The 10,000-nt window shown below is 43.4% G+C and overlaps 1 protein-coding gene across 1 annotated transcript in view; it reads left to right on the top strand.

Moving 5' to 3' along the window:
- The window catches only part of LOC128690577 (arrestin family protein Vdup1), a gene marked incomplete in the record, with an annotated part of 78,714 nt that overhangs the window by 63,086 nt on the left and 5,628 nt on the right, over positions 1-10,000 (top strand).

Below are 10,000 nucleotides of genomic sequence, written 5' to 3'. Positions count from 1 at the left end.
CTGTACAAGTCAGGTACTGTACAAGTCAGGTACTGTACAAGTCAGGTACTGTACAAGTCAGGTACTGTACAAGTCAGGTACTGTACAAGTCAGGTACTGTACAAGTCAGGTACTGTACAAGTCAGGTACTGTACAAGTCAGGTACTGTACAAGTCAGGTACTGTACAAGTCAGGTACTGTACAAGTCAGGTACTGTACAAGTCAGGTACTGTACAAGTCAGGTACTGTACAAGTCAGGTACTGTACAAGTCAGGTACTGTACAAGTCAGGTACTGTACAAGTCAGGTACAAGTCAGGTACTGTACAAGTCAGGTACTGTACAAGGCAGGTACTGTACAAGTCAGGTACTGTACAAGTCAGGTACTGTACAAGTCAGGTACTGTACAAGTCAGGTACTGTACAAGTCAGGTACTGTACAAGTCAGGTACTGTACAAGTCAGGTACTGTACAAGTCAGGTACTGTACAAGTCAGGTACTGTACAAGTCAGGTACTGTACAAGTCAGGTACTGTACAAGTCAGGTACTGTACAAGTCAGGTACTGTACAAGTCAGGTACTGTACAAGTCAGGTACTGTACAAGTCAGGTACTGTACAAGTCAGGTACTGTACAAGTCAGGTACTGTACAAGTCAGGTACTGTACAAGTCAGGTACTGTACAAGTCAGGTACTGTACAAGTCAGGTACTGTACAAGTCAGGTACTGTACAAGTCAGGTACTGTACAAGTCAGGTACTGTACAAGTCAGGTACTGTACAAGTCAGGTACTGTACAAGTCAGGTACTGTACAAGTCAGGTACTGTACAAGTCAGGTACTGTACAAGTCAGGTACTGTACAAGTCAGGTACTGTACAAGTCAGGTACTGTACAAGTCAGGTACTGTACAAGTCAGGTACTGTACAAGTCAGGTACTGTACAAGTCAGGTACTGTACAAGTCAGGTACTGTACAAGTCAGGTACTGTACAAGTCAGGTACTGTACAAGTCAGGTACTGTACAAGTCAGGTACTGTACAAGTCAGGTACTGTACAAGTCAGGTACTGTACAAGTCAGGTACTGTACAAGTCAGGTACTGTACAAGTCAGGTACTGTGCAAGTCAGGTACTGTACAAGTCAGGTACTGTGCAAGTCAGGTACTGTACAAGTCAGGTACTGTGCAAGTCAGGTACTGTGCAAGTCAGGTACTGTACAAGTCAGGTACTGTACAAGTCAGGTACTGTACAAGTCAGGTACTGTACAAGTCAGGTACTGTACAAGTCAGGTACTGTACAAGTCAGGTACTGTACAAGTCAGGTACTGTACAAGTCAGGTACTGTACAAGTCAGGTACTGTTAGTAACTGATTTAAAATATTTTGTTTCTGTTTTATTCCTTTAATTATTTATGCTATTTAAATAAAATGTGACTTTTCTCGTGTCACTTTATTTTCCCTGGCCAAAATTGTGACCTTTTTTTCCTGCGACTTTTTTAGTAGCCAAAATTGTGACCTTTTTTTCCTGCTACTTTTTTAGTAGCCAAAATTGTGACTTTTTTCTGTAACTTTTTTTCCCGGACACCTGGCAGATAATTCCTAAATCTCACAGGCAAGTATATATTTCTATTCACCGTAGGGAGGTTAGCAAGGGCCACCACTGTGACCACAAATGAAGTTTTTTTTTTACAGATGAATACCATATCAGCGTTGCTGTGGTGAACTCTAGCTCAAGTCCCCTCAAAGCTGCCATCATGACTCGCGAAACTAAAATAACACGACTGTAAACAGATCAGGGAACGGGTGGCATAGGTTCGAACCTCACCCGGTCCCTGACTTGTCTGCAAGCGTGTTAATACGATTTCGTGGGGAAGATACTGAAGTGGCAGCTGTAGATACGAAACTATCAGTGATAAATACGAAAGTATCAGTTATTAGTACGAAACTATCAGTAATAGCTAAGAAAATGCCAACGATAAGTACGAAAATATCAGCGATAGGCAAGAATGATTCAGCGATAGGTACGAAAGTATCATAGATTGGGACGAAAGAATCAGCGATGGGCTCACAGGTATCAGAGTTAGGTACGAAAGTATCACAGATATGTCTGAAGGTTTCTGAGACAGGCAGGACAGTACCAGCCACAGGTACGAAACTCTCAGCGGTAGGTACGGAAAGTAAGGTAGTCAGTAAGGAGTGCAAACTTTTTAGATAACAAGAGAGGACACTGTGAATATCAAAATGGTATACAATACCGACAGGTTGGTAGGTAAGACACATAGGCAATATTTAGGCAACTTTATTCCGAAACGTTTCGCCTACTTTCTGTACTCGACTGAAGAAGCCTACTGTGTAGGCGAAACGTTTCGGAATAAATATGCCTAAATGTTGCCTATGTGTCTTACCTACCAAGAGATGACACTGTCACGCATAGATCAACAGTTGAACGAAATGCAGCACACCCAATTAGTATACATGAAAAATGATTCTACATGCATTCGTAATCGAATTCGTGATAATGGAAAACTGTGCTGATAACTGATAACTCAAATTACTCTACCTGACGTGCTACTTTTAACCTGACATTAAATTCAGGGTCACTCTCAGGTCCGTGAGTGAGGTACGACCCACCTGACATAGACAGCTACCATAAAAAAAAAAGGTATTTAAAATTTTCTCTTCTGCATTTATTGGTATATTTTTAATATGCATAAATTTATATACGTATATAGATTGGTAAATAGATACACAGTCATACTTTTTGTCTTTATGGTTCAGTATTTCTGAATGAGAAACGGGAATCGGAGATTTTAACGGTACCGTAAGAAGTGATTTAGTCATGGGACCTGCTAAGGTGTGTCTCCTAGCTCTTTGGTGTGTGTGTGTGTGTGTGTGTGTGTGTGTGTGTGTGTGTGTGTGTGTGTGTGTGTGTGTGTGTGTGTGTGTGCTCGTGTACTCGCCTATTTGTGGTTGCAGGGGTCGATTCATAGCTCCTGGCCCCGCCTCTTCACTGATTGCTACTAGGTCCTCTCTCTCCCTGCTCCATGAGCTTTATCAAACCCCGTTTTAAAGCTATATATGGTTCCTGCCTCCACTACATCCTTGCTAGGCTATTCCACTTCCTGACAACTCTGTGACTGAAGAAGTACTTCCTAACATACCTTTGACTTATCTGAGTCTGCAACTTCCAATTGTGACCCTTGTTTCTGTGTCCCATCTGTGTTAGTTACCATTTTGTCCTAGGCACATGTCGATTAGACACTAGGCCTGTTGTATATGCGTGCATGTGTGTGTGTGTGTGTGTGTGTGTGTGTGTGTGTGTGTGTGTGTGTGTGTGTGTGTGTGTGTGTGTGTGTGTGTGTGTGTGTGTGTGTGTGTGTGTGTGTGTGTGTGTGTGTGTGTGTGTGTGTGTGTGTGTGTGTACTCACCTAATTCACCTAATTGTGGTTGCAGGGGTCGAGACTCAGCTCCTGGCCCCGCCTCTTCACTGATCGCTACTGGATCCTCTCTCTCTCTGCTTCCTGAGCTTTGTCGTACCTCTTCTTAAAACTATGTATGGTTCCTGCCTCCACTACTTCACTTGCTAGGCTATTCCACTTGCTGACAACTCTGACAACTCTGTGACTGAAGAAATACTTCCTAACGTCCCTGTGACTCGTCTCAGTCTTCAGCTTCCAGTTGTGACCCCTTGTCCCTGTGTCCCCTCTCTGGAACATCCTATCTCTGTCCACCTTGTCTATTCCCCGCAGTATCTTGTATGTCGTTATCATGTCTCCCCTGACCCTTCTGTCCTCCAGTGTCGTCAGTCCGATTTCCCTTAACCTTTCCTCGTACGACATTCCCTTGAGCTCTGGGACTAGCCTTGTTGCAAACCTTTGTACTTTCTCTAACTTCTTGACATGCTTGACCAGGTGTGGGTTCCAGACTGGTGCTGCAAACTCCAGTATGGGCCTAACATACACAGTGTACAGTGTCTTGAACGATTCCTTATTAAGGTATCGGAACGCTATTCTCAGGTTTGCCAGGCGCCCGTATGCTGCAGCAGTTATTTGGTTGATGTGTGCCTCCGGTGATGTGCTCGGTGTTATGGTCACCCCAAGGTCTTTCTCCCTGAGTGAGGTCTGTAGTCTTTGTCCACCTAGCCTATACTCTGTCTGCGGTCTTCTTTGCCCCTCCCCAATCTTCATGACTTTGCATTTGGCTGGATTGAATTCGAGAAGCCAGTTACTGGACCACATGTCCAAACTGTCCAGGTCTCTTTGCAGTCCTGCCTCATCCTCGTCCGATTTAATTCTTCTCATCAACTTCACATCATCTGCGAACAGGGACACTTCAGAGTCTATTCCTTCCATCTTGTCGTTCACATATATCAAAAATAGCACTGGTCCTAGAACTGACCCCTGTGGGACCCCGCTCGTAACAGGCGCCCACTGTGATACCTCTTCACATACCATGACTCGTTGCTGCCTCCCTGTCAGGTATTCCCTTATCCATTGTAGTGTGTGTGTGTGTGTGTGTGTGTGTGTGTGTGTGTGTGTGTGTGTGTGTGTGTGTGTGTGTGTGTGTGTGTGTGTGTGTGTGTGTGTGTGTGTGTGTGTGTGTGTGTGTGTGTGAGTGAGAGAGACAGAGCAAGTGTCACTGGTGTGGTGGTTCTCGTGGTCACGGTGCTGGTGGGCTGAACACACTCACGACTCTGTCCCCTGCAGCGTCGTGTCTTGGATCCAAGGCGCCTCCTCCACGGAGCGTCGAACCCACACCAAACACTTTACACGATCTAAAACCTTCTCTAAAGTGACTTTAAACCTCGCAGTCTACTCTCTACACGAAACCAAATACACTCCACACATTTTTCTACAAGAAATGGGATGGGTCTAGGGTAAAGAAACCTGCTGATCACTGAATGAGTTACCCTTAAAATACCTGCTGATTATTGAATGAGTTACCCTTAAATACCTGCTGATTATTGAATGAGTTACCCTTAAATACCTGCTGATTATTGAATGAGTTACTCTTAAATACCTGCTGATTATTGAATGAGTTACCCTTAAATACCTGCTGTTTATTGAATGAGTTCCCCTTAAAATACCTGCTGATTATTGAATGAGTTACCCTTAAAATACCTGCTGATTATTGAATGAGTTCCCCTTAAATACCTGCTGATTATTGAATGAGTTACCCTTAAAATACCTGCTGATTATTGAATGAGTTACCCATAAAATACCTGCTGATCATTGAACGAGTTACCCTTAAAATATTTGCTGGTCACTGAACGAGTTACCCTTAAAATACTTCCAATCATGAATGGGAAAAGTGTGATTATGTCATTAGAATGAATGTTAGGTTCTGGGGTCGTTAGGAGCTGAGGTTTGGATTGTAATGCTGCAGATCAGATTCTAGATTCGTAGGTGCTACAAGAAACAGTAGAAGGTCCTGAGGTGGGATGACGTGGATAAACTGGCGGAGGCAGACTTCATACGCGTCTTTAAGAATAGGTATGGTATGGCCCCGAGTTCAGAAAAGAGTAAATTCAATTACTGCCAGTTACCAAGATTGATGGACTGAACACATCGACTCCAGGCTGAGGGACTGATTTCCTCAATCTCCTCATCTTCCACCGTTCTCTATATTGGACTGAGGAAGCCACTGGCTGGCGAAAACGTCTCCAGAATAAAGATAACCAAATGTACATGTGTCTCATTTATCAAGAGGCAGATTGAAATTAAGACACATGTGCATCATCTGGGTATCTTTATTGTAGACGTTTCGCCATCCAGTGGATGGCGAAACGTCCACTCTCTCCCTTCTCCATGAGATTTATCGTACCTCTTCTTAAAGCTACGTATGGGTCCTGTGTGTGTGTGTGTGTGAAGAGGGGTAAAAGGGGTGTCAGGTTCAGTACAGCAATACCTCTGACCTCTTTGTTCCACCCTCTTCCCTCAGCCATACCTCCTCTCCCTTCCCAGTCCCCACCTCTGCTGCTTCTTTCCTCTTCGTCCTCTCTCTCTCTCTCTCTCTCTCTCTCTCTCTCTCTCTCTCTCTCTCTCTCTCTCTCTCTCTCTCTCAGATCATGAGTCCATCGTTAGGGACTTCCTTTTAAGGCGTCTAGTGAAGGTGTTGATCTAAGCATCAGCTCAGAGCGTCGCCTCAGGGGTGAGCTGAGTCTGGGATCATTAATCTCTCCAGGGTATGACCCCTGGAGAAGAGTTCAGCTCCATGGAGCCGAACTCTTCTCCAGGCTGAGGGACTGACCACCTCAAATACTTTGTCTCCAAGGTTGATGGACTGATTACATCATCTTTATTTCATTACTACTGCTTCCTTTGTATTTGACTGAAGAGGCTTACTGTGTGGGCGAAACGTTTCATCAATAGAGATACCCAACTGTTGTACATGTGTCTTAATCTTCAGCTTGTCAGTATTTTATATAATTTTCAACAATACTTTCTCTTATATTATGCAGAAACACATAAATTATCTGAATATTTTAATCAGACTTGTTCCCTAAAACAAATTTAAGGAGAAACTGATCAAATTTGAGTTTTGTCGTACCTAGCGTTGAAACTGTGTGGAGCTCCACTACCTGGATGCCCAGCGTGTTCCACTTCCTCAGTATCTTCACACTGAGGTATTGCTTTCTAGGTGGGTTGTTGGTTAATGGGGTTAAAAGTCTGTGGACCACACGAGGGTCATGAAGGCTGCATATCACCTGTTCACCACCAGTTAAGAACACTGTAATCCCTCTGTAATTCTCTGTAATTCTCAGTGTATATACAGTGAGAGAGACACACACAGACATATATATATATATATATATATATACACTCTGAGACATATACATCTCGGTGTATATACTCTGAGTGCTTTCTAATGTTTCTGTGACTAATATACCCTGTGTCCCCTTGTTCATTTCCCTCTCATATCAAATACTCTTTCACTTTCTACCTTCTCTACATCCCTAAGTAACATGTTCGTACCCCTCAAGGAAGGTTCCTTGATGTTGGTGAGGGGCTCTTGATTTAGGGAATTGGATCTGTGCTCCAGTTCCCCGAATTAAGCCTGAATGCCTTCCACATCCCCCCCCCCCAGGCGCTGTATAATCCTCCGGGTTTAGCGCTTCCCCCCTTGATTATAATAATAATAATAATATGTTCGTAGTGTACATCTGGAAAAAAAAATGTAATAAAACACGTGACTGCAAAAATAAAAAAGACAGTTAAAAAAAAGATGTACAGTAAAATCTGAGCATTTTCTGAGCACGTTGAAAGTGCTCAGATTTTCCTGTTTATTTTATTCACTGCGATGATTTTTTTATTTTTATATACATACGCGTATGCATTGTTTATACATACATAAAAAAAGTTTATGAATACATAGGTATGTACAGAGACAGAGGGTTGGCAGAAAGGCTGTGTGAGAGTGAACAGTTACATAAGCAGCACCAGCCATCTCACCACCAACCTTCCTTGTTGACAGAGGGTGCACACACACACACACACACACACACACACACACACACACACACACACACACACACACACACACACACACACACTATAACAATGCACATACCAACTTTCGCCTCATCTTTCCATTCTCTTACAAATAAGCAACAAACAGAAAGCCTTGACACCACAAATCGGAGCAGAGTGAGTGAAAAGAAACTCAGAGTACGGTACGCATTTGCAGCTGGATTATCAAACAAGACTGGTGAATTGAAAGAATGGGTAAGCAGAGGCAACACCAGATATCAAACTATCACAGAGACAAAAAAAAAAAAACTAACGTAAATAACAGATGAAATATTCCCTGCAGTATATCAAGTAATGAGGAAAGTGTAAACAGAGGGGAGAGGGGCGAGTTACACTGCTAATAAAAAAAGTGATGTTCTGAAGAGGTGTGAGATGTAAACAGACAATATGGTGGGCACAATCAAGACAGGGTAACTAAAATATTAGAAGCAGTGATTTACAAGCACCTACCAAATAGTAGGAGACCAAGGCAGGAATGCGAAGACAACAAAGAAGCAAGGGCTGACACCATAACAAAAACAACAAGAAAAACACCCGTAATCAAAGCTAAGCAACGAATCTTGGGTGATTTCAGCTACAAAGAAATAGGCTGTCAGAATTGGGACTTGCATGAGGTACCAGGAACGTGGAGGTTAAGATGACCGAGGTGATGATGGAGAACTTTGTGTCAACATGCAAAGGTCACAACAAGAGACACAAGAGGGGAGGAGCCAGCAAAACTGGATTTAGTATTGACCAAAAAGAACATTAGATACAAGTTAAATAGAACAAGAGAGTCTATGGGTGCTAGTGACGATACAGTGCTGAATTTTCAATACCTTGTGGAAGTAAACACTGGGAAAGAATAACAGGTGGTAGGGATGGGAGAAATCAAATTTCAGAAGAGAAAACTTTGAAGGATGAGAAAATTCCTGAAGATGTTACAGTAGGAAAAAGAACTGAAATGAAAGTCAACGAATGAGGCGATGAAGTTTCCAGCCGGAAAGTGTCAGCAGACAGAGGAAATTTTCTTGCCCAGAAGAAGAGGAAATGCTACAAAAAATAAAGCCTATGGTTCAACCAAAGATGCACGGACGGAAGAAAAAAACATGAAGGCATGGAGAAACTAAAGAGAGCGAATAAGAAAAGAGAACAGAGAGGTAAGCAGAAGAGCCAGAAACGAATATGCAACGGTGAGAAGGGAAGCTGAGTGGCACTTTGAGGAATGACACAGCAGCAAGGACCAAGTCTGAATCAAACCTGTTTTACAACAGTCATACCAGCAAAAAGACCACAGTAGAAGACCAGGAAATACGACTGAAGAAGGAAGGAGGAGAGCTCACGAGAAACGACAAGGAGGTCTGTGAGGAGCTGAATAAGCAATTCATAAAGATTTTTTTTAGTGGAAACATCAGGGAGTTAAACAGAAAGGGTACTCCATCGGGTGCTGGACACTATATCCACAACAGGGAAAGAGGTAAAGAAACTTGACTGAGCTGTGTGTGTGTGTGTGTGTGTGTGTGTGTGTGTGTGTGTGTGTGTGTGTGTGTGCACTCACCTAATTGTGGTTGCAGGGGTCGAGACTCAGCTCCTGGCCCCGCCTCTTCACTGACCACTACTGGGTCCTCCCTCTCCCTGCTCCATGTGCTCTATCATACTTCGTCTTAAAACTATGTATGGTTCCTGCCTTCACTACATCGCTTGCCGGACTATTCCACTTCCTAACAACTCTGTGGCTGAAGAAATACTTCCTGTGTGTGTGTGTGTGTGTGTGTGTGTGTGTGTGTATGTGTGTGTGTGTGTGTGTGTGTGTGTGTGTGTGTGTGTGTGTGTGTGTGAGAGAGAGAGAGAGAAAGATCGATTCCCGTATTTTTAGATTGGGAGGGAGAAGTCAGATGGGGTCGAGTTGCCTGTGATTAGGAGAGTTCTTGGGAGATGAAAGATTGGAGATGAAGGGTTCATGAGGACTGACTCATGGTAAGGTTCTTGAATCTGGGATGCTTCGGCAAGAAGGAATATTGTCTGGGATTTGGTGACGGGAGGTCAAGTTTTAAGAGGTGTAATGCTGGGTGTAGGTTTGTGTTTATCTTGATTTTTATTTATTTGAGAAATGATGCAAGATGATTTGGAGTCTTGTGTTGCACACGTCGAGGTATGGGTATTGGGTTCTGGGAAGTTGTAGCAGCACGGTAGGGTGATACTGCATGTGGAAGTGATATGGGGAAATTATCTGAAATAATTTTAGAAGGGGTGGGTAGCTGGTCCAGGACCAGGAGTCTGGATAAAGGGAAAGACTGGTTCTCTGAGGGTGAGTTTCTGGGTGACCCCCGTCAGTCCTACGTGTCCTGTTCTTGGGTGTGGTAGGTCACCATGCCTGCTGCTCTTGTCTTCCTAGCTTGTTCGATCATTCTCTACATACTCTTTCTCCCATATTTCTCCATGTCTTTGAGATACAATTTTTGATTGGTACCTCTTCCCTCAATCTCTGAAAATATTTTCAGTTCGCGTTATTCTGTTTCAGCCTCCG

This window comes from Cherax quadricarinatus, chromosome 29, assembly GCF_038502225.1.
Source record: "Cherax quadricarinatus isolate ZL_2023a chromosome 29, ASM3850222v1, whole genome shotgun sequence".
NCBI lineage: Eukaryota > Metazoa > Arthropoda > Malacostraca > Decapoda > Parastacidae > Cherax > Cherax quadricarinatus.
Note: the sequence above shows the minus strand (reverse complement) of the source record. Positions and strands in the feature narration are given on the sequence as shown.